Raw genomic sequence first — 26575 nt, 5'->3', positions numbered from 1 at the left:
CCCGTGAAGGTACTGCAGGGAATAGCAGGATCGCAGGAGAGGCTAAGGAGGCTAGACTTGGTACCCTGGACACTCAGGCTTGGCCATGAGCCCAGTACAGAGGAGATGTTCACCTTTGTGGGATTTCGTGGGCTTATACAATGACCATATTTAGTGATGGGCCATGGACCAGAGAGCCATTACTAAATGACACACTCTAAGGCAGGTCCCTGGGACTTTGCCAATCCTGAGTGAGGAAAGTACTAGTATGTTCCAATAGTGACTAAAGTTACATTTGCTCCTAACCCAGTGGGATGGAGACTCAGAAAAGATTAAATTTTATATCAGGAGATAACAATAATGTGAAATTTCTAATGTTCCATGTTGTAGAATAAAAGTTATACCTGCTACACATGGGAACCTCATCTATGACTGCTAAGAATCCCAGTGCAGAACATAATCTGTCCACAGATTGATTACTGCCCTAGCAGTGGGACCAATTGGTTTTGAGAAAATAGCTGTTTCCCTATTGGAAAACTGGTGGGTAGAGATGGGTAAGAAGTCGCAGGAGCCACAGCTGATATGGGGAACACTATGTACTAGTGATGAAACTGAGTTTGAAAGAGTATTATAGGATGCTTTCAGCCTCGGGGTTGATGATACAGGTTGGTTTATACAGTGTTTGGAATGAAGAATACACAAGTGTAGCTTTGTTAGATTATACTGACAATATTAAAGACATTTCAGACTCACAGAAGGAGAAATTTAAGGGCCTATCTCTGAAATTATTTTTATTTGCTTTTTTAAAAAATATTTTTATAGATTTCAAAGAGGAAAGAAAAGGGAGAGAGAGATAGAAACATCAATGATGAGAGAGAATCATTGATCAGCTGCCTCCTACATATACCACACTGGAGATCGAGCCCACAACCTGGGCCTATGCCCTGACTGAGAATCGAACTGTGACCTCCTGGTTAATAGGTTGATGCTCAACCACTGAGCCACCATGACGGATGGGCTGATATTATTTTTAAAAACTAACAAAATTTAACTTCTTTCCAGGATAGAGAGACATTAAGAGACTAATACCACCAAAGTCCCCATTAAGAGAACTCTCTATTTCCCAAGGGTCATAATGGGTGGAGAGCAGACATCCATTGGTGATTATAGCAGTAAGTCTTTCTAGCTAGGGCACATGGGGTCTTAAAACAGAAGATAGAATGCCAGGGAGAGGAAGAGGCCTGCATCCTATTTGGTGAGGCCACTAAGGATATTTGGACTGAGGATACACATTATAGCTACCTTATGCTGTGCTCCTTAATTTAAGGGTTTTTGCCTAAGGCTCCAGGTTCTACCAGAGCACCAAGTCCAAATTAATATAGCATTCCATCCTTCTCTTCCCAACATACCCACAAGTTTTGTCCAGGTGAGGACTTAGAAGATGTACAGTGCATAGTTGGACATTTGATTAGAAAGATTCATATATTCATGCAATAAAAGTATTTATTGAGACCCTATTGTGTGCTAAATGCTCTTGTAGGTTCTGGGGGTACAACAGTCCATAAAATCTGCCCTCATGAAGTATGGCAGATTGTATTTTCCAAAAGCAACTCAATATTGTTAAGATATCAGTTCTCCCCAACTTGGTCTGTAGATTTAGTAAAATCCAGCTAAAAATCCCAAAAGTTATTTCATGGATATTGACAAACTGATTCTAAAGTTTATATGGAGAGGCAAAAGACTCACAGTAGCCAACACAATACTGAAGAATAAAGTCAGAGAACTGGTACTACTGATTTTAGGCACAGTAATAAAGACAGTGTGATATTGTTGAAAAATAAAATAGGTCAGTTGAACAGAAGAGAGAGCCCAGAAATAGATTCATAGAAATATAGTCAACTGATCTTTGACAAAACAGTAAAGGCAATTCAGTGGAGAAAGAATTGTCTTTTCCACAAATAGTATTAGAACAACAGGACATCCACATCCAGAAAAAACTGAATCTAGAACTGATCTTACACCTTACAAAAATTTATTCAAAATGGATAATAGGCCTAAATGTAAAATGCAAAAGTACTATAAACTTCTGGAAGTTAACATAGGAGAAAATCTTTGTGACCTTGGGTTTGGTGATGAGTTTTTAGATGTAGCACCTAATGTCTGATCCATGAAAGAAAAAATGGATAAACTGAACTTCACTAAAATATAAAACTTCTGCTCTGTGAAACACACAGTTAAGAGAATAAAAAGACAAGCTAAAGACTAGCAAAACACCTATGTTATAAAGGACTTGTATTCAAAATATACAAAGAACTCTTTAAACTCAACAATAAGAAAACAAACAACAAATTAAAAAATGGGCAAAGGATTTAAACACCTCACTAAAGAATATATACATATGGCAAATAAGTATATGAAAAGATGCTCAATGTTATATGTCATTGGGGAATTCCAAATTAAAACAACAATGAGATATCGCTACAAATCTATTAGAATAGCTAAAAAACTGGAAACACCAAATGCTGGTGAGGATGTGGGGCAACAGGAACTCATTTATTTCTGGTGGGAATAGAAAGTGGCACATTAACTTTGGAAGACACTTGGTTAGTTTCTTACGGAGCTAAACATAGTCTTGCCATATGAGCCAGTAATTGTTCTCCTAGGTATTATTCAAATGTGTTGAAATCTTATGTCCCCATGAAAACCTGCACATGAATGTTTATAGTAGCTTTATTCAGAACTTCCAAAAATTGGAAGCAACTAAGATGTCCTTCAAAAGGTGAATGGATAAAAAAATTGTGGTACATCCATACAATGGAATATTATTTAGTGATAAAAATAAACAAGCCATGAAGCCACAAAAAGACATGCAAGAAACTTAAATGCATATTGTTTAGTGAAAGAAGCCAGTCTGAAAAGACTACACGTGATAAGATTCCAACTGGAATCTTATACAACATTTGGGAAAAGTTCTATATTGTAGGAAGTCCCAGCTACATAAAAATCTCTATAATAAAGAGCGAGGGTGTAACGACAGATCATGACCAAAGGCTGACCATCCGGAAGTCAACGCTGGGTTGCCATGGTGACCCAGCGCTAACTACTGCTGCTGCAGGCCCAATGACTCAGCAGTGACTGCTGAGCGGGCTGCAAATCAGGCCTGGAAAGAGACCTGAAGAGAGAAGCAGGGGCTGATCTATAGCGTCTGTGGCAGCTTTTGACCAGCACTTGCCTCTCTCTTTCCCTCCGAGCCTGGCCAGCAGCTCTGCCTCCATTTCTCTTTGAACCTCCATCGGGGCTGCTGATCAGCCCTGCATTTCTGACTAGGTCCTGTTGATAGGCCTGCATTTCTGACTAGGTCCTGTTGATAGGCCCAGAGAACTGACCAGTCAGAACCAAATCTGGGTCAACTGTGAGGAGCCAATGGCTGCCTAGGAGGTGGAGCTTTTGACACTGACTGGCATAGAAACTGACCAGTTAGAACCAAATTGGCCAGCAGAGGAGGGCAGTTGGGGGCAACCAGGCCGGCAAGGGGAGGGCAGTTGGGGGCGCGATCAGATCAGCAGGGGAGGGCCGTGGGGGGCATGATCAGGTCAGCAGGGGAGGGCAGTTGGGGACAAGATCAGGCTGGCAAGGGAGGGCAGTTAGGGGTGATCAGGCAGGCAGGCAGGTGAGTAGTTAGGAGTCAGTGGTCCCAGATTGCAAGAGGGATGTCCGGCAGTTGGACATCCCCTAAGGGGTCCCCAATTGGAGATGGTGCAGGCTGGGCTGAAGGAACCGCCCCCTCCATGCACGAATTTCTTGCACTGGGCCACTAGTATTATATAATGATGCTCCAGTCAATAGTGTCAGCTAATATTCCAGATGACAAGCAGCATCAACTACTAGATATATGATCATCTTCAGATAATTCTAGTTCTCAGGCTCTCAAGCCTTCTAGTCTTCCAGATGAGGACCTAGATATCACAGAGGCAAATCATCCCCACTGTGTCCTGAACTTCTGACCTACAGAATCCACAAGCATAATAAATGTTTATTTTGTACCACTAAATGGTGGGATAATTTGTAATAAGTAATTGGACCATAAATTTTAATAGCAATAGATAACTGGAGAGTATATATTTTGGTTACCTTTTCATTGGTGGAAAGTTAATTTTTACATGGTTGCTTTTAAGGAAGACTCAGATGAAGCATTTAGAAAAGAGGTTTACTTGCAAAGAAGTGCAAGATAGAAGGACTGGCTCTTCAAATTACAAAGCAGATAAATGAACTGAATTATTGGCTGCTATAACAAATTATCGAAAACTTAGTGGCTAAACCAACACTGATGTATTATTTTGAGTTTGGGAAGTCAGAGGTCCAAAACAGGTCTCATTAGGTTAAAATCAAGGTATCAGCAGGGCTGCACTCCTTCTGGAGGCTCCAGGGGGAATCTGTTATATTAACTTTTTCTAGCTTCTCAAGACTGCCATGTTTCTTGGCTCAGGGCCCCAATTCTTCCATCTTCAAAGCCAGCAACATCAGGCCAAGTCTTTCTCATGCAGTTATCTCTCTGGTTCTTCTTCTTTTGATTCCCTCTTTCCCTTAAAAGGACGCTTGTGATTACATATAATCTCATATAATCCAGGGTAATTTCCCATTTCGAGCTCAGTTGATTAGCAACCTTAATTCTCCTTTCCTACATAATCTTATACATTCACAGGTTCTAGGATTTAGGACATAGACATTTTTTTATTGTTGTTATTAATCCTCACCCAAGGATATTTTTTCCATTGCTTTTTTTAAAGAGAGAATGGAAGGGATAGAGAGAGACACAGAGAGAGAAATATCGATGTAAGACACATTGATTGCTTGCTTCCCTCAAGAGCCCCTACTGGGGCCGGGGAATCAAGCCTGCAATCCATGTATGTACATACGTGCCCTTGACCGGAATCGAACCTGGGACCCTGCAGTCCGTGGGCTGAGGCTCTAACCACTGAGCAGCTGGCTAGGATGGACATAGCTATTTTTGAGGGCCACTATTCTGTCCACCAAAATTTCAAACTAGCTTCATTGTTAATCACTGGATGGAAATTTCGGTGGATTATTTTCATTCCCTAAGGTGGTTAAGAAGTACTTTTGCACCTTTTGTATCCCTCTGCAGATTTTACAGATAGTAGATTCTCAATAAATGTTTGTTGACTACCTCCCCTTAAAAAAAGTACAGGTAGGGAGAGTAAGCATATTTACATACCAATTACATTGTTCCATGGAGAAAGAGTAATTAAGATGATGTGCAGAGCAATTTGAAACCCACGTGGGATGCAGTAACCTGCCCTTCTTGTTCTGGTTTATCACATTGAACTCTCAGCATAACTTTGAAAAGCAGGTGGGATGGATCTGTTATTGTATTTTACAGATGGGAAAGGAAGTTGCAGGGAGAGTGAGTGACCTCTGGAAAGTCACCAAGGAGTCACTATAAAGTTAGCCTTGAGCTCTGTCTTAGGTTTCTAAATCCAATGCTTTTCTCCTATCCACTCCAAATGCTCCAGCAACCCTTTGGCTTCTTCCTGGGCAGGTGAATTGCCTGCATGTGTCAGAATTTTATAATTGCTTTTGTTTTCCCTTTTCTTCCTTTCCTGGCCTTAGGGGATTTTTATTTTCCCCACTTTAGCTTATGATTTCATTTCCAGTCTGTTCTTATGAGGTTGATATTTTCAGGGGCCAGCCAAGGAGAGCCAGCAGAGCAGCTGTGTGAGCTTTTTATCTCGCTCTCATCCACTGCATGCAGACACTCTAAATTCTGCTCTCTTACACCAGTGTGCGTAGACTGGCAACAGAAAATTAAGTCTGAGCTCATTCATAAGTCATGATCAAACTTCCGAGTGTCTTCTAGGGTTCTCAGGGACAGAGAGAGCCAAGCCAAAAGCCCCCTTAATTGAGAATTCACTAATTTAGCCATCCATCTAGCTGTTTAAAAATATTTATGGATATATCTGGAGAAGTGGAATTGTTCAATATTACTTAGCCAGTTAACAGCAGAGATGGGATTAGAACCCAATCTACTTCCCCAGAGACACTCAACAAACCATTAACAGAGAACATCATGACAAAATGATGTGATTAGGATATGAGAACTGTTAATCTCCATCAGTTCTCATATACAGTTTTCTAAGCATTCTTAAATTCAGTGGTTGGTTGACACTGGGAAATATCAGGGTACAGAGGAAAGGGCAGAGCTTGGAGTGCGATTGGGGCTTGAATCCTAGCTCTACTGGTTGTTAGCTCTGTGCAAGTCAGTTAAATAATTCTGAACCTTACTCTCTTCTTTGGGTAATGAGAATATGATAGCTATATATCTAAGACCATTGTGAGGAATAAATGCTATGGTTCACATGAAGACATGTGACATAGTATGTGACACATAGCAAGTGCTCAGTAAATACCTTCCCTCTTCCTGCCTGCAGTACATTCCTTAGCCCTGTCCCCAAAGAGGGCAGGTAAGGTATATCTGGTAACTGAAATTGTAGTCTTGGTTCTGCTGTTGTTGCCTTGGATAAGATGTTGCCTGTTTCTGTACTTTTTTTATTTTTGATCCATAAAAATGTAGGCAATCAAACCTACTCCTCCTAACCTCAAGAGGCTTGGTGAATGTGCTAAGCTTTTAGGATTGAAAAATCTATACTAGAACATTGAGAAAGAACAAGAGGCTCCGCCTCTAATATCACCATATCAGTGGGTAGAACATAAGCAAATAGAACAACTTGACAGCATTTGAGAAGTGCAGATATTTCAGGATGAAATGAATTTAGAATTGGTCAAAAAGCATTTGATTAATAATTGCAGGGATTGAAATCCTTTATCAGCATAATTACTATTGTTAATAGACATGTATTGAACAATGGCTGTGCACTGGTCAAGCTACAAATAATAGTATTTAAACACAACTCCTCCCCAATGTATACAGTTAAAGGAGATTGGAAAATAAGCCAAGAATGAATAAATGAGATGTACTAAGGGGAAAAAGGGCTGGGATTAGACTCAGAGTGAATCAGGAGACCTCCAGAGCACATGCCCTGGGACTCAAAGTTTTAGAAAAGAGATGGGGAACTGGTCCAAAAGAAAGCAATAAAAATGATAAAATGAGCTCCAAAGGAAAGTTAAATGCTTCAGGTTGATTCCCCTGCAGAAGAAAGGGTTCAAGACTGTGTATTGCATACTCAGCAATTTCCTCCTCTTTCCTTCTGGACTCTTTATGCTCAGTTTCCAGTTTTACCAGACTTGAGGTCCTCTGAGGACAAGAGTCATATCTTATTTGTCTTTGAACCCACTGCTACTTGTACAAAATAAGATGCTTATTGCATGTTTGGTTGGACTATTGAGTGATTGAATGGGAGGATGGATGTTAAATGGAGGCCACATCTGTCTCATAGGAATAAAAATGTACAGGCTTTCCAGCCAGTGTTGCTCAGTGGTTAAGTGTCAACCTATGAACCAGGAGGTCATGGTTCCATTTCCAGTCAGTAAGGGGCATGCAGGAAGCAGCTGACCAATGATTCTGTCTCATCATTAATGTTTCTGTCTTTCTTCCCCTCTCCCTTCCTTTCTGAAATCAATCTTACCTAATAATAGACAAACATGTAAATTAACCATACCTCTGCTACGCCACCAGCCAATCAGGAGTAATATGCAAATTAACCCAACAAAGATGGCTGGTTAATTTGCATACACAGGCACTGAGTGACAGGGGCAGGTGGGATGCTTGCGACGATGCAGGCGTTCTGCCCCACCCCCGGTCTCTCAGGGCCTCTGGGCAGCGTGGGAAGGCGGGGCTGGAGTGGAAAGAGGCGGCTCCAGAGCCTGAGCGGAAAGGGGCTGGGCCGGAGTGGAAAGGCGGTGCCGGTAGCCAGGGAAAGGAAAGCCCATTCTAGCACGAATCTTCGTGCATCAGGCTTCTAGTAATAATAATAAAAAAAAGTACAGGCTATTTTACTACTTAAGAAAAGTGTCCTGACACATTGATGGAGGGGGCAGGGTAGTGGTTTGGATGTTCTAGTGAACATGTGTTGGTTTCTCATCTAGCATCCACTCCTGCCCTCCCCTCTTCTAATAGCACGCTGCTTCCTTCCTGTGGCTGAGGTGAGGAATACATCACCCTCAGCTAATCAGTCTAATCTCCTCTGCCTTGCCTGGGTGTTGGTCTAGGACCAGGTGATAACGCAGACCTAAGCTAATCAGCACATGGACATACCTTGGCTACTCTGATATTTCCAGGTTGGTCCAGTCAGAGTAAAGCTTATTAGTCTGCTCCAAGTTTTGGAGAAGGTTTATGTCTCTTTCTTTTCTTTGGATGTTCTAGAGCATGGATATTGTGTTGGAATCACTGTAACTACTTTGTTTCAGTCATAGATGAAGCAAGTACATGGATAAAGGCAGAACTAGAGAAATGGAACACAAGTCTGACAAACTGCACGGAAGACAGCTCTACATTGCACTTTTCTGCATGAATCAATACATTCTCTTTCTGTTTAAGTCATTATGATTTGGACTGTGTTAATATTCATAACACAATGCATTTTAAGTGATACAGCAGTAATGCTGCCCTCAAAGTTGGAAACTGAGTGGCAGTAGCATGGTGGTTAGGAACTCAGGTCTGGCTCTACTGCTCTGTCACCAGCTCTGACAATGAGCAAGTTACTTGCACTTTCTGAGACCCAATCGTTCTCATATGCAGAGTAAGCATAATTGCCTTGAGAGGATTAAATGAGATAATGCATATACACTGCTAACTATGTAATGAGCTCAGAAGAGTGTAGCACAACAGTATTGACATAAGTACACAACCTCTAAGGGTCCCACCTAGATTTCCAGTGTAAAATGGCATGTCCAGAGTTATAATTAAACTTTCTTGTCATATTTACCTTACTTAGGTTCATTCACCTTAGCTTCTCTGTGTCTACTACTTCTTAGATCAAGTCAACTCAAATGGCTTATTATTAGTAACACTGTCCATTTTATTGTGCTTTATTAATTGTATTTTAGTCAGGGTTTTCCTGAGAAACAGAACCAATAGGATGTATATCAGATAGAAATGGAGTTAGAGATATCTATAGAAATATCTATATTTAGGATTTATTATAAGAAAATTTTTAACACAATGATGAAGCCTGAGAAGTCCCGAGATCTGCAGTCAGCAAGCTAGGGACCCAGGAGAGCCAGTGGTATTAGTTCCATTCCCCAGTCGGAAGATCTGAGAATCAGGAGAGCTGATGGTGTACATTCCAGTTTGAAGGGGAGAGAACTCTGCTGTCCCTACTCAAGCCAGGTGAAATTCCCTCATATTCAGTCTTTTTGTTTTATTCCAGTCTTCTACTGATTGGATGAGACCCATTCACGTTAGGGAGGACAATCTGTTTTACTAAATCTATCATTTCAAATGTTAATCTCATCTAGAAACACCCTCACAGATACTCCCATAATAATGTTCCACCAAATATCTGGGTACCTAGTGGCACAGTCAAGGTGACAAATAAAATGAACAATCACACTCATTAATCAATATTTATTGAGTACCTCCTGTGTACCAGGTGTTGTTCTAAGCCCTGGGGATATGGGAGTGGAAAGAAAGGAATAAAGGAATGAAGGAAAAAAGGAATGAAGGAATAAAGGAAAAAAGAAAGAAAGAAAAAAAGGAAGGAAGGAAGGAAGGAAGGAAGGAAGGAAGGAAGGAAGGAAGGAAGGCCTGTACTTTCATGAAGGTGTTTTTGGTGACAGTTTCCTCATCATTTAGTAAGTTTCTTTTTCTGTATTGTCTCATTTAACCCTCATAATAATTCTGTTAGGTTGTTTCGACAAGTATATCTTCACCATACAAAGGAGAAGAAGAGACACAAAGAGATTAATTTGTTGACTTGGTCAAGGTCACAGAACTCCTAAGCAGTAGAAATAAGACTAGAATTGAAATCCCTTGAATTCAGCATAATGCTATTTTCACTATACTGGATTTTTTATATTCCTATTTACCTGCAGAGAGCCACAAAGTTGGAAAAGAGTCAATTTACAAATTACCTATCTCCATTCTTCAATGTATTTAGGGACAGATAGTGCAATAGGAATTGTCAAGTATTGTCTATTACTATTATTACTCATTTGACATCGCAATCTAACAACCTTTCATGCCTTTGTCCAATGGGCAACTGCATTTGAGAAACACACTGAGCTGGCATCAGTTGACCACTTAATTTTCAGCCCAAGACAAGATCGTGCTTCATTTAATGGCTCTCAAAATGTTGACATGCATGGGAGCACAAAACAGCACTCTTTCTTGTTTTTCCCTCCTTTTAAAACCACAAGAAATTATTTAAGGAAGTTTTAATGAAATGCATTTGTCACTTATTAAGATGGATGGCTGGAGTGCAGCTTTCCATTACTGGAAATGGCAGAATCAAATTAGGAAATAACAGTCCTCAGCATCTTCTCTAACCAGCTTTTGCATAATGTGTTGGGAAAAATGCCACTGCGGCAGAAAACTGCTATTGTGAGGAACAAGGTTTTCTCCTCAAAGGGGTTGTGTTTCCCAGTTAGGTTCCTCTTTCAAGCTGGCAAATGAATGACTGGGTTTGTGAGTGAAGCTTCCTTGTCCAGGATACTTTTTGATGTTTCAAGGTTGGAGGCTCTGTTTCACAGTCAAAGAGGCTCAGAGAAACTCTTATGCTGTATGTTTACCTAAGTCAAAAGCCCAGGTTTTTTTTTATTTGGCTTTATAATTATCAAATTTTCTCATTTCTTATTGGGCCCAAGAACACCCATTCAGCAAATACTGGATGTCTACTATGTGGCCAGCACTCTTTTGACACTGGGGTTACCAGCAAGAACAAAACAATTTGTCTACTTCATGTTGTTACTATGCTAATGGGGACACAGTAAATAAAATTCAGAAAGTGTTTTATGCTATCATGCTAATAAAGCAAAGCCACAAAGTATAGAGTATGTAGAAAAGGGGTTTATTAGAAGGAATAAAATCTCTTTCACAAGTTATAAAACTCAGGGCCTTATTTTAGGATAACCGTTGTACTTTTATGTCTCCAAGGGGAAGGTGTGTAGTTAGCATTTTTGTTGTTAAAAAGGATTTTTGAGATCATTGAATTCCTCTTTCATCTAAATGAAGGAGTCTGTTTTTCAATAACTCAATAAATGATAGTAGACTAGTCACCTTTGCCTAAATATGTCTACACTCAAATTTCATTTTCCCAGGAAGAAGTCAAATCAACTAAAAATGTCTGTTATCCATGTATTTATTGGTCCTGTACTATGCACCAGGTATGGTGCGAGTCACCAGGGAAAAAGCAGTGAACGAGGTGCAGCACACCACATCAGCAGCACACCACTCATTTCCATAGCACATTATCCTTATGAAGACCTTTCATGCACTGGATTGTATCCTCTCAACCATCCTGCAGAGGAGTCAAGACAAGTATAATCAAGACATTGAAGTTTATAATTGTCATTAGTGCATTTCTCTAAATATTTCTGGCTTTCTGCGCATAACTCTTTTCAGTAGTTGTGTCAGTGTGACATGCTCTGGCTAATGGGGAGGAAGGATCTTGTCACCTACGAACAGATGCTCCAAAAGGATCTTTCCCTTTCCACTTATGTGGTCATCATGGATATCTGGTCACTGAAGAACCACAGTGAGCATAGGTCCCTCCTGCTCCACATTGAATATGTAGTGTGAGTAGGAAACTAACATTTGCCATATTTAGCTACTGAATTTTGTGGTGTTGTAACTACCCTATAACCTGGCCCCAACTAATAACAAGATTCCGTCTGGTCATCTTTTCTCACTGAAAGCTTATCTTGTGAGGAAATTTAACATCTCAGAGAGAGACCATCTCATTGCTAGAAAAGTTCTAATTGTTGGGAAGTTCTTCCTTCAAAATGGAAATAAAAATAAGCTTTCCCATCATTCCCCCTGACTCCTCACCCTTCCCTCTGAAATACCGAGGGAGAAACTTACACATTTTCTACATGAATGCTCTTCACATAATATGACAGCTGTCATGTCTTCCTTCAGATCTCTCTTCTCCAGGAGAAATGTGACTGATACCTCAAACTGGTTCTTTAATGGCACAGTTCCCAGATACCTCACTCTTCTTATTTGTAGTGTCTAGATACATCTTAACGTACCAGTGTAGCTTTTAATGGGGAAATGTTTTATGACCAGCTCTACTAAATGAAACTTCTATTTTTTAAAATTTTTATTTATCGTCTAAAGTTTTACATATGTCTTCTTTTTCCCTGATTGACCCCCCCACCCCCCCTGGCTCCCCAGCCATTCCACCCTGGGCAAGCCCCCATCGCCCCAATGTCTGTATCCATTGGTTATTCTAGTATGCATGCATACAAGTCCTTTGGTTGCTCTCTAACCACCCCTCCTCCCCTGCCATTTGTCTTTGGATCTATTCTTGTTCATCAAATTATGTTGATCATTATATCCCACTTATGAGTGAGATCATGTGATATGTATCTTTCTCCGACTGGCTTATTTCACTTAGCATAATGCTCTCCAATTCCATCCATGCTGTTGCAAATGGTAAAAGTTCCTTTTTTTTTTTTTAAAGCAGTGTAGTATTCCATTGTGTAGATGTACCACAGTTTTTTAATCAACTCACCTGCTGATGGGCACTTAGGTGGATTCCAAATCTTAGCTATTGTAAATTGTGCTGCTATGAACATAGGGATGCATATATCCCTTCTGATTGGTGTTTCTGGTTTCTTGGGATATAGTCCTAGAAGTGGGATTACTGGGTCAAATGGGAGTTCCATTTTTAGTTTTTTGAGGAAGCTCCATTCTGTCTTCCACAGTGGCTGCACCAGTCTGCATTCCCACCAGCAGTGCAGGAGTATTCCTTTTTCTCCACATCCTCGCCAGCACTTGTTTTTTGTTGATTTGTTGATGATAGCTATTCTGACAGGGGTGAGATGGTATCTCATTGTTGTTTTGATTTGCATCTCTCAGATGATTAGTGACTTTGAGCATGTTTTCATATGTCTCTGGGCCTTCTGTATGTCCTCTTTCAAAAAGTGTCTATTTAGGTCCTTTGCCCATTTTTTGATTGGATCGTTTATTGTCCTTTTGTTAAGTTGTGTGAGTTCTCTGAAAATTTTGGAGATTAAACCCTTATCTGAAATATCATAGTTAAGTTTACTAGTATTCCTAGGTATCTAAATTTTTTTGTGCAATGGTAAATGGGATTGCTTTTTTCATTTCTCTTTCTGAGAGTTCATTATTGGTGTATAAAAAGGCCATAGATTTCTGGGTGTTAATATTGTATCCTGCTACATTGCCAAATTCATTAATTAGGTCTAGTAGTTTTTTGATGGAGTCTTTGGGGTTTTCTATGTACAGTATCACGTCATCTGCGAATAAGGACAGTTTTACTACTTCTTTTCCAATTTGGATGCCTATTTCTTCTTCTTGTCTGATCACTATGGCTAGCACTTCCAGTACCATATTGAACAGGAGTGGTGAAAGTGGGCATCCCTGTCTTATTCCTGTTCTTAGGGGAAATGAGTTTAGTTTTTGCCCATTGAGTATGATGTTGACTGTAGGTTTGTCATATAAGGCTTTTATTATGTTGAGGTATGATCCCTATATTCCCACTTTGCTGAGAGTTTTTATCAAGAAAGGGTGTTGGATTTTGTCAAATGCTTTTTCTGCATTGATTGATATGATTATGTGATTTTTGTCTCTCAATTTGTTTATGTGATGTATCACATTTATTGATTTGCAGATATTGTACCATCCTTGCATCCCCGGAGTAAATCCCACTTGGTCATGGTTCTTCTTCATTTCCTCTTGGTTCTTACACATATTGTTGAATTTGTCTTCCATCCTTTTCAGTGTTCTTATGATCATTGCTCTGAATTCTTTCTCTGACTTATTGCTTGCCTCCATTTTGTTTACTTCCCTTTCCAGTGATTCCTCCTTTTCTTTCTTATGGGAGCTGTTTCTTTGTCTCCCCATGATCGCTCCTCTCTGGGTGTCTGGTTATGTAGCTCTCTCTCTCCTGTGTTGACTCTCTCTAGGTCAGTGGTCGGCAAACTCATTAGTCAACAGAGCCAAATATCAACGTACAATGATTGAAATTTCTTTTGAGAGCCACATTTTTTAACTTAAACTTCTTCTAACACCACTTCTTCAAAATAGACTCGCCCAGGCCGTGGTATTTTGTGGAAGAGCCACACTCAAGGGGCCAAAGAGCCGCATGTGGCTTGCGAGCCGCAGTTTGCCAACCATGGCTCTAGGTGATCTCTGACCTTTCCATCCACGGATTGCCTCACCAGCTGTGTTTAATTTGCCAATTCTGGGCGGATGTTATTCAATTCAGCTGTTTCTTCTATCTGCTCTGTGAGAAGGCGCAGGGTCCATCTGTGTATTCAGCGCCACTTTGTTTCCCCCTGGACAAACTTTTTAGGCACCTGCGGCCAGGGAGGCTGGAGTCTCGGTGTTCATGGGTTCGTCTCTGAGGCAGCTGGTCCCTGGGCATTGTGATTGTAGGCTCCCAGGAGGTATCCAAGGTCTCCCCGGTTTAAGGTAAGACTGGGCTTCCGATCACAGCTGCTCTCCCCTTCAATATGGCGCAGTCTCTGCGGCAGAGCCAGCTGCTCCGGGAGAGAGTTCAGCAGCAGCAGAGGCTGCCCGCCAGGGGAGCCTGGCTGCCAGTCCCCAACAGGCCTGTGGAACATAGCTGTCCCTCACTCACACATACAGACACTCCCCACAGGTCCACACAGTCTCCTTTTGCTCTCTCACTCACACACTGTCTTGCAGCCTGCCATCCCATCGGCTGCCATCTTTCTTTTTCAAAACTTCTATTTTTTTTAGAAGTACAAAAGCTAAAAAATTATTACAAGATTTATTAATCTTTTTTAAATATATATTTTATTGATTTTTCACAGAGAGGAAGAGAGAGGGATAGAGAGTTAGAAACATCGATGATAGAGAAACATCGATCAGCTGCCTCTTGCACAACCCCTACTGAGGATGTGCCCGCAACCAAGGTACATGCCCTTGACCGGAATCGAACCTGGGACCTTTCAGTCCACAGGCTGATGCTCTATCCACTGAGCCAAACCGGTTTCGGCAGATTTATTAATCTTTTAAGGCAAATTTAATCATATATTTCCTGCTTATAAGCCCTTCAAAATTTCCCCATTGTGTTTAAGATAAAGCACTTATAAGACCCTAAATAATCCAAAGGTAGCTTATTTTTTCAGTTTTATGTTTCCCAAGCATCCCTATGTTAGTCATTTGCCTATTTGCCCTCTGATCCATTTCCCACCTCTCATCCCCCTACATTTCAGGGTTCCATTATTTGCTGGATTCCAGCTAGGTTTGGTCCACTGGAGGGACTGATGGGAGATGAAGGGTGGAAGGGTATTACTACTTTCCCACCACTCTGCCTCAGATGTTTTCTCTAGAAATGGCTTCATTTCCTTTGTTTCCCTGTGGCTCCAGCTCACACCAGGCTGCTGTATCTTTTGAGGCTCTACTCCTGTAAGGCAGTAACCACCAAGCTGTGGCCCCTACCAGATGGTTCCAGCTCTGGGCTCTAGAAATGTCACTCCTTCCCTGGCATCTTGCTGTCACTGATCTCTGAGTTGCTTCCTTATCCTTTGTGTATCTTCTCAACTCTTCCATTACAGTTATAAAAAATTTGCCTCCATTAAATTTCCTTTATTTGAAATACCTCGAGAGAGTTCTATTTTCATGACTTACATCCTTCTAGCACTCTCTTCTCAACCATAATGAACATTTTTTAGTTCTTGAAATAAGCCATGTTCTCTCTTACATGTCTAAACACGAGTAATTTCTATTCATTCTTCATTTCTCAGTGTAGGTATCTTCCCTCTGGGTTCCCTTAGCACTCCATGCTCATTTTTATCATGAGCTTCATTGATTTGTTGACTTGACCATTTCCCATTGGGATTATGTGCTCTGGCAGGCAAAGGCCACATCTGCCATATTCATCTCCCAGAACCTAACCTAGTGTCTGGCTCATGGAAGGTGCTCAATGAATAACCAAAGACTAAAATGAATTAATAGTATATATAAGACATGGTTATGATTAGGTTTTGAAAAGTGAAATGAGTTCCTTGGTAACTGTCAGTTATGTCTGGAACTTTGAAGGTGATGATGAGCGTTTTGGTGAGGACTTGTGTTGTGGCATTAATAATTTCCAATTGCTAATTAGATGGAGTCAGTAATGTCCATATTAGGTATGGGGACCTCAACTTAGGGTATCATGGCATTAGTGTTATGGTAAACCACTGTTAGGTATTGTTTATTTTCATCAGGTTTGAGCACTGACCAAATTGAATTATTAAATAGGGAAATAGTAGGAGCAATAACTTCTTCCTATAATGGCTGTAGGCCTTGTTTCAAAATACATTGTGCTATATTAACTATTTTAACTAGGTAGAAAGGGGGTTGTGAGGGAGATTTTTGGGATCCCATTTTGCAAAAACTTACTGTAAGACTTAGGTTTTATTTAAATTTATTACTCAGTAAGCCAGGATGTCCATGCACACAATGGGATATTTTAGGGGAATGAGTGCTATGACCATGGGTAATTTAGGTAAGATAATAGTGCTGATAGTTAAGGTGAGGCATACTTGTTTGCCCTATATTTTGTCTTGTAATTCCCCTAAGAGTATAGGGGGTACTTTGTTGAAATTTTGTGGGACCCCAGGAAAAACTGTTACTTGAACCCAATATTGTTAAGGTCATGAAGATTTGTCAACTGTGGGGAAACAGTAAACCACCAGAGAGATATAGGGGCAATTGTTCCCAGATGGTGGCTGGTGCCTCAGGGAGATGCCAAGTCTCTAGCAGCCTTGTGGTGGTTGCCACTGCCTAAAATCAGGATACTGAGTGGTGGGCCTTCCGGTGGCAAAAGCATGGGAGTCACAGAAGTCTGGAGGCAACTTTGCTGTATATCTGGTGTGGCCTACCATTGGGGGTCTTGTAACTTCCCCATAGTCTGCTGTAACAAAACTTGTAACTTCAGGGGTTGTGCCCAAGATGAAATGATTTAGGAAATCCAGATTTTGGAGTCTCCAATATTAGGCCTTTTGATAAAGATCTTGGTTTTTATTTGGGTTTTAACTCATTCTTCACAGGCAACTAATAACTCTAGGCCATCTAATGCTTTCTTAATAGTGGCAGTCTGGCTAATATAGGAGGTAAATCTGCTCAGTAATTTTGGGGGCACCCTTATTAACAGTGGTTACCTTTTACTAGCATCATAAGACTCTGCTTGAGACTAGTAAGGGCCTTTGGTCCATTGCAATGTTCAACAAAATAATAATTAACCTGTTGTACCATGTCAATTTCCCCGTCGCTGTTGTCCTTCCTTCAAGGTAGGCATGACCATTTATGGTGGTGGCAGTGGGGTGGGCTATTTTTCATGGTATGCACACTAGTGGATGAGAGAAAAGATAGGGAGATAGCTCTAGAATGCTGCAGACATACGTACTATGGCCCATTTCAATATATTAAATGGGTTTCTTAATAAATTATTAATTTGGGGATCATGAGCTATGCCTATCAATTGGTACATTTCAACAGATGTTAAAATTAATTCTGAACTAGTGTAGAGAGATACAAAAACCAATTGGTTAAGTTTTCATTGTCACATTGAATAAATTCTTTTAGTTAACTTTGGATTTCTAGTTAGGTCAAATCATAGACCTTTGTTTCAATTTCTGTTTCCTTCACCTGAAAAGTTTTTTAAGTAGTTATGAACAGCACTTCAGAGTAGGTCTTGCTCTTGCCTGTTTTATTTTTTAAATATATTTTTATTTATTTCAGAGAGGAAGTTAGAGGGAGAGAGAGATAGAAACAGCAATGATGAGAAAGAATCATCAATCAGCTGCCTCCTGCACGCCTCCTACTCCTGGCATGTGCCCTTGAGCGGATTCGAACCTGGAACCCTTCAGTCTGCAGGCTGACGCTCTATCCACTGAGCCAAACCAGCTAGGGCTCTTGCCTGTTTTAACCTTCTTCATCCAGAAAATTCCAATTAATGTAATCAGGGTCAAGAATTCCATTTCAGACATAACCTCACCCCACAATTTGTTTTGTAGTCATGATGAATTTGGAATGACCGCTTATCATCCTGATAGGTGATATCACCCAGAGTCTTTGGTGATCACTTTTTCAGTTTTTTCCAATTTCCAATAATTTTACAGACTCCTTTGGGGAAACTGGAGTGAAACATATTGGTCCATATTCTTTAGGGTCTGTTCCTTGGGGCATCAGGGATTTCCCTCTATAATAATGCTGAGGATCAGGATCTTTTTTTTTTTTTTTTTGAGACAGAAGCAGAGCAGCAACAATAGCAGAGGCACTTTCAACCTCAGAGTCCTGGTGAGCCACATGCCCTGTGGAGCTTGTACCTCAGTGTGCCACATACTAGTTGCTCTTCCTCATGAGTGGCCACCTAATGGCATAGGTATATAGGTTTGTCTTTGAGTGTTCTATGGAACAGGGGTCAATACCTTGGTGGTATACACAACAGTCATAGGACACAAGTTGTTTGCTGAGCTTAGAGTCAGTCGGTCTTGGCTTCGGTGAAATCAAGACATGCCTTTCTATCTGAGACAAATAGATAGATCTGGGCCATGACACACTACCCATTGCAACTTTAAAGAGGACACCAGTCCCACTTAGGGACTCTTGTTCCTAAATGCCAATTTTCAAAGCTCCTGATTTAGGTCAGTTAAATGTATAACAGAATCTCAGAAGGACCTGGCAGGTGCAGCTAGCACAGCTCAGAGTATAGGCTTGTCAGCAGGCAGCAGCACAGGCCAAAGAGCACACTGGCCAGTAGGCAGCAGCTCCAAGTGCATGTTTCCCAACAGGCAGCAGAGCTGGTTAACTAGCCAAAAACAAGAGAAGATGGCTCAGGTGGTGGTGGTCATTGCTTAGACCAGTGGTCGGCAAACTGTGGCTCATGAGCCACATGCGGCTCTTTGGCCCCTTGAGTGTGGCTCTTCCACAAAATACCACATGCGGGTGCGCACGTACAGTGCAATTGAAACTTTGTGGCCCCTGCGCAGAAGTCGGTTTTTGGCCCGGTCGAGTCGATTTTGAAGAAGTGGCGTTAGAACACTCAAGGGGCCAAAGAGCCCCATGTGGCTCGCGAGCCGCGGTTTGCCAACCACTGGCTTAGACCATCGTGCTCACAATGCCTATTTTTGTGGTTGTCCACAGAGGGTGGGATCAGTTCCTCACCCAAATTGGATTGGATGTCAAGAGTGATGTGAAGAGTCTACATATGCACCAAGACTCTTGAGTGTCAAGAATCGGTACACATACACACACACACACACACACACACACACACACACACACACAGTCTGCACCCAAGCTGGTCTGAAATGACTTGAGTGAAACACGGTGATAATGGCTTTGGTTTCTGTTGTAGTTAGGATCCTGGAGCAGAGTGAGTGCTCTTGTGCAAAGCCAGGGTTTTAACTTCTCTGCCAATACCCAGAGAGAGAGCGAGCACTGGGGCTTTCTTACCAGCTTGTCCCCAAATGTGGGACACCAGGGAAAGAGAGGATTGGGGCCTGTTAACGATAAAAAATGGAGTCACGCTTTTTATTACACCGATACCAAATGTTTTACAAAATTCTTATTTTAGCTTGAAAGCTCAAATTGTATCATTAACAGTAAGCATTGTCAGGTATTTTCCAAGAAGTGACCATCTCACTTTGTTTGCTTTTGACAAAGTGTCTATTACTAATAATCATAGTTTGTTAGTCATTCTTTCAAGTACAATGGTGCTCCGTGGAAAAACTAGCTAGGACCAGGGCTTGTCCTAAAGACAACTCCCACACCAGGGATGCAGCACAAGTGCTTTCTGTTTACTTCCCCTTCCCTCACACAGCCTATTAAAAAGATGTGTACTCAGGCATCAAGATTTAATACAAGTAATTCTGTTTCCTGGTTCATCAAGGAAATTTGTGGAGAAACTGGCATTTTCTTTTGCTGAGCGCATGGCTGTGAAGAACATGATGATTCCTGGTAGAGTTCGGTGGCACGGCCTTGTTTGATGGTTAGGCATCAGCAGTTTTGCCCCTTGTTGCCTCTGCACCATCAGTGAAAATGTCAAATCAGTGAAAAGAGCAAGCAATGTTTTAGCATTATTATGAAAATAGTTTTGGCCTCACAGTCCCCCTGAAAATATCTCAGGAACCACCCTCCTCCCTTTCAGATGTTTGCATTCCAAACTTGGAAAACTTCTGGGAAAGATCAAAATCAAGTGCCAGTGTTATACACTTTGTCCTCCCTGAGGCCATAGTGCAAGGATGGGACCAATAATTAGGGCCAGTAATTCAACCTAACAGCATTGGTTTCTTGTTAATCTCAGCTTGTCTAACAAAACTCACCCATTTAATTTGCATTATGTTCCAGGCTCTATTTGGGGGAATCAGTAATGAACAATGAATAATTGTGGCTCCTGATGTGTTCCTGGATCTCTAGAGGTTGCAATAAATGACGTAAAGCACTTATCAATAGGTTCTAGGATAGAAGTAGTACATATTGTGTGCTAAGGGAGCACACTGACTAAATCTCCACAGTGGGTTCAAAAAAGTCTAACCTAAGGATGTGATATTTAGGCCAAGTCTTGAAGGAGAGTAGAAGTAGTTCAGGTGGGGAAAGAAGGATAGGTACTTTTGGCTGAGGGAATGACACATGTAATGACATGAAGGCCATGGAAAGTGAAACCTGTTGACATTTCTTTAAAACTAGCTCCAACTCGGCTCTGTGTCTCTCTCAATGATCTCTTTATTCATCCCAGATCACAACCTGAGGCTTATTTTCCTCTCAGCCTTCTCCTCTTTGGTCATTTATTCATTCTTACAATGTTCTCATTATATAAGAAGAAGGAGTAGGTTGTTTGAAGAAAAGAGGATTCCTTTGAGCCTGGTGGGTTGGGGTAGTCCCAAACCAGGCTAGACAGGGCTGGTCAGGGCATGGTGGGGCAGGGTAAGGCTAGGTCAGGCAGGATTGGCTGGGCTGGCTGGGCACGATGGGCAGGATTGAGCAGAACATGAACTGGATTGTGCGGAGTTTAGCTGAACAAGGCAGAGTTGGGCAGGACCAGACAGAACTGGGACGAGTGAGCATGACTGTATTGTGTTGGGCAGATTTGGGCATAGATGCCTGGACTAGGCAGAAGTCATCAGGAGTGAGCGGAGCTCAGCAGGACTGGGTAGCTCAGAGCAGAACGGGGCAGGGGTGCTGGAGTTGGGTAGAGCAGGGTAGAGGAAAACAGGGCTGGGCAGGATTGGACAAGACTGGGCAAGTCTAGGCTGGGGAGAAAGCACAGCAGGACAGGGTCTTAGATTCTGGAAGGAGTTGAAGGAGAATGTCCTCTGCTCCCAGCAGTCCCTAGAAACTTTAGCCCCAAATCTCATCCTCTCTGGGTATCAGAAGGCTGCCTTCCCTGTTTTCTTTGTATTCATCCCATTCTAATCTATCCTCTGCCTGGAAGACCTTCTTCTCTGGAAAACTTCTCCTTGTGCTTCAAGACCCAATCCAAATAGCCCCTCCTCTGTGCCACCTTCCTGATGCCTCAGCTTCGCAATCTGACTCTGCACCTACATCTGCTTTGGAGCACCAATAATTTCTATCTGTGTCATTCCCAGTGTTGGTTGAAATTCAATCCTGTCTCTCCTGCTCATTCATCACCATGAGTGAGAGTGATTTTACTTGGATGGTCTCTAATTTGGCACACGTAATATTAGTAACAAACTATTTGTAATATGCCTCACAATTAACATGTCAGGACACCTCTATTGGGAGCCGCTTTCATAGACTAATAGATTTGACTGTAGAATTAGGGAATAGAGTTAGAAGGGTTATTAAAAGGTCTTATTAGAAAACTGAGGCCCAGAGAGGATAATTGACATACTAGAAGTCACCCAGAGACTTTGGGGCGGGGGGAGGGAGGAGAACCTTGGAAAAGTTATTCTTACTCTTGGTCTGATGTTTTCCCCTCAGGACTTTTCAAAAGCTTGTGACTTTATATCTCTGGGCACTCTAGGTTAATGACTTTGAAATCCAAGATTCTCAAATGTGGGTCAGTAACTCCAAGGATTTTGGGATTTGTAGAAACTTCTCTGGGATATCCCTGCCCAACCTAAACTTGTGACCCCTTTCCCCTTAATTCAACAGATTCTTAGGAGCTTCTTATTTTAATGGCTTTGCTAGGGGACTATGAGTTCCTGAAGTCGAGTGATAATCATAGATAAACACATCTAGATCAGCCTGGTGAAAAGAAGATAGACACTGCAGCCAGCCAGACCTGGGCTTGGATCTCAGGTTCATAGTTTGAGTCTCAGTTTTATAATCTGTAAACTGGAGATAAGAGTATTTACCTCATGGGACTGTCATGAGTAATGTTAGAGATAATGAATGTAAAACGCCTGGCACAAAGTAGGTGCTCAATAAACACATTTTTTTGCCTTTCTCCTTCAAAGAGCCCTCACATATCATTCAGTGGAGCCTGTTCATGCATGGGTAGAAGTTCAGAGCAGCCTGCTTAGGAGTCCAGGCTCCAGCCCTGTTAAAAGCTTTGCTGTCACTTACAGGTTATGTCAACTTGCATAACTGAGCCTCAGTTCCCTCATTGTCCCACTTTCGTAAAACCATTGTGAATAGCAAATAAAAAACTGCATGCAAACAATTTAGCAGTGCAGTGCTTAGTACCAATCCATGCCAGCCATTACTGGCAGTATTATTACCCCATTAGAACATTTCAGATGACGACTGTGAGAATCTCCCAAAGGCTTGGGCTCCTTGCAGTAGGCCAGCACCTACCCCTCGCACCCAGCTCTCTTGCCAGGCCTGCTGAGCCCTGCAGACACCTCCCTCCTCTAGGATTGATCCTCTAGCCATTATGAAAATAAAGAGGGCCTCCTGAGAGCTGCCTCTCCCTCTCTGGACATAGTGAGCCCCAGATCTGTAAAGCACTCAGAAGCACATCTGAAAACTGTGTATGTAACAGTAACAAGTTGCTAAATCAAGTGAAGGGGTCCTTTTCTTGCCCCCTCCCCTAACACTGGACTCGCTCCTACCTACACAGGGATACCTTAACTCTGTGTCCCTGCATCTGCAAGTTTCTGGGCCCTGATTAGCATTGCAGATGATCTGAGCCAGGATCTGCCAAATCCAGGATTTGAAGCTTTACCCAGAAAAACATTTAATGAGCACAAAAAGCTCAGTAGACTGTGTCCTGAGAGGATCAGGAGTTGGGAGAGTAGGCCTCAGGGACCAGGGGAGTTGGAGAACCAGCTGCTGCTTGCGTCAGTGCTCCACACCCCACCATCCCCTTCTGTCAATTTTGGCTCCCCAGCAGGCTCTGTGGGTGAGGGGCAGGCTCCCCAATTATATCATGGTGTGGTCCTGCCCCTCATCCCTGCCTCAGCAAGAGGCATCATGACCCTAGGAGAGCTGCAGCCACTGCTCTGAAGGGCCAGAAGCCAGCACAGTGCATGCCCCCCATGGAGCCTGGGCTGACCAGAATGCAAGGGCACCACTAGGAACAACCTTCTTGCCGATTTCTGAGGACGTCAGGGTACCAACCCTGTGCTTTCTCTCCTTGAGGTCCTATGCCTGGCTGGTCCCTTGAGAATTTAGGGTGACTCTGAAGGATGATGAGGTCCCAAGACATAAACCTCAAAAGAATGCATCTCCAGGAGCCTATGAAACACAATGAAATGAAAGTACCTCCTCGAAAGCCATTTTCAGGCACGTTATGTATGTGTCATGTTGAGTTCTATGGTATGCCCGTGAAGTAGGCTCATTTACATCCCCAGTCTATGGAAGGGGAACTGAGGCCTAGACAAAATGAGTAAAGTGCCCGATGTTGCTAAGTGAGTCAGGCAGGGCCAAGGCTAGAACCAGAATTTAGGTCTTCTGAATTGGTCAGTGATCTTCCTAAGGAAGCTGGCTACCTGGGTGACCAGTTACTCCAGTGTGCCTGTTTGGTCCTTTGGAGAATGGGTATAAAAGAGCTTTTACGCAGATACCCTGGGATTTTTGGAGAATAAAATGAAATGAGATGAGTGTGAGAGTGTTTTGTAAATTGTAAACAGTCATAGAAATGAAAAAGCATAATTAACACAGAATTAAGGAACCAGGTTGGGAAAACTTACTGAGGAATACAGGAAGATAAGAAGAAAGGAGAGTGTGAAAATAGGGCTCGTTATCTTTCCTTGTCTCCTTCCATCTTATACCTAAGGGTGATCTCTTTCCTTGTGGAAAGTGCTAGCATATTTTATTTGATCCAGAAACCCCAAGACCAGCTTTAAGAGGAAAATGATTTCCTGTGGCAAAACCATAATATATATTCCTATCTTTCCTTGAACTTCATATTTTAAGCATGTTATTATATGGATTTTTTAATACCACTCTCTCTACTCCCAAGAATACAAATTAGGTATTTGTTTGTCACTATGCATTAAAATAAAAACAATTTAATTTGGAAGTGCTAATGTTATTTGCACACAGGTAACACTTAAAAATCATGTCCTAAAAATGTCAGACTTACCTTGAACAAGTTTTAGTGGGGATATATTGCAAAGTAGAGGGGGTAAATGCATTATATAGAAAGTTGTAAAATATAGAAATCTTAATCAGTTGCAAGTGCAAGTTTAGACTCTAATAAAGAAGAATGATTATATGTGAGTAAATAATTATTTTAAATATAGGTATAATTGAGATTACCTTTTGGCTCACATAAAATACCATAAAACATGGGTTTTATGCACCAAAGACACTTTGTCATCAATCCCCATTATTACTCATAGAATATTACTGGAGGAAGAAAGACCTTTGCCAATGACTGCTTGGAAAGACTTAAGGGAATGGGTCAGTATCATTAACCCTTACCTGAAGAGGGAACTGAAGCCTGGAGAATTTAAGTAACCCACTCAAGGTCATGCTATCCACATAACAGAGGGGATTGTGTAGCCCAAGCGTCCTGACTTCCCAGCTTGTGCATTGGTTTCTAAAGTTTAAATAATGCTTTTCACTATTGGTTTTTGTTAGGAGTGCCATCTGCTGCTACCATCTCCTTTCTCCCCTTCCCCTTTTAAACCTCATTTATAGAGCTAAATATATATATCTTGTCAACTCCCCATTAGTTTCAGATTATGTTGCAAGGAGACCCAGGGTTCTGTGAATAACTTCACCCCAGGGTGTGAGTATGTGGTAGTGAAGAGGACTGGGAGTGGGAATGGTGGCCAATCAGTAGCATCCTTTATCCTCAACTCCCCTTTATCCAGAACTGCTCCACTACTATTTGTCATCTAGCCTGGATTTCAGGAAAAGAAATTAATTTATAAAGATGATTCCATTGCCAGTAAGAGAATATGAAAACCACTACTGAGAGGAAACTAGGCCACATTGAATTGCCTCTGGACTTATGGGGGTCAAGGGTGGGAAGCGAAGGGCAGAGACAGTTATTGTTTCCAGTTGGAGGCAGGCAGGGAGCCCTATTAAGAATGGGACTAGAATGTTCTCACTTCAGGTGTGAATGTGGAGGAGTCAGGAAGCACCTGCCTCTCCCAGCTGCTCTGGGAGGTTCTGTTGGCTCAGGAATCCAGAGCAGCAGCCAAGTGCTGCCTTAGAAACAAGCAGGCTGTTTTCAGAAAATAGGACTTTTGGTATCTTTAAAGGCAGCTACCCCCAGATCCCTACATGGTGTGTTTACTTTTAAAGGGAGAAAGATTACAGAGATGTTCAGAGCTGAATGAAGGGTTCAGAGACATATACCAGCAAGCAGTTCCAGACTCCATGTTTATGGGCCCAAATCCTTTCATCTTAGGATCTCAAAGCACCTTACCTGGCATTAAGAGAGATTACTTCAGCTGTACAGAGAGAAAATAGACACAAGAGAAATAACAGAGCCTGTGGATGAGATAGTGGGGGATGATGCATCGGGAATAAATCCTGGGGCTGGAAGAGACCTTGAAGTGCTATTGGGAATTTGATGGGATTTCTTTCTCCCCACCCCTGTGGAGCTTAAGACCAAGAGAGGGGAGATTATGTACTTTTGGATCTGAATTTCATTTCTCTTTCCTCAAAATATTGCCAGTGTAATAATTCTAGAGTGGGGGTTAGATGATTATTATGGAACTTGAAGAGGAAGCACATTGTACCCTTTGAATAGTCCCTGATATAAAAAAATGAAAAATATACTGTGCTTCATTGTTTACGCACCGATTCTAACCTTAATGAATTTATTGATAAAACATCAGCAAAAGATTCAGCAGCTGTAGCTGTGAGGATAATCAACAAATCTGGAATACAGGCATACCTCAGAGATATTGCGTGTTTGGTTCCAGACTACTGCAACAAAGCAAATATCGCAATAAAGCGAGTCACATGAATTTTTTGTTTCCCTAGTGTGTATAAAAATTATGTCTGTACTATACTACATTCTATTAACTATATAAAAGCATTACGTTTAAAAAACAATGTATATACCTTAATTTTAAAGAGTTTATTGCTAAAATATGCTAACTATCCCCTGAG

Source organism: Eptesicus fuscus, chromosome 16 (assembly GCF_027574615.1).
Source record: "Eptesicus fuscus isolate TK198812 chromosome 16, DD_ASM_mEF_20220401, whole genome shotgun sequence".
NCBI lineage: Eukaryota > Metazoa > Chordata > Mammalia > Chiroptera > Vespertilionidae > Eptesicus > Eptesicus fuscus.
This window is presented reverse-complemented; position numbering follows the sequence as displayed.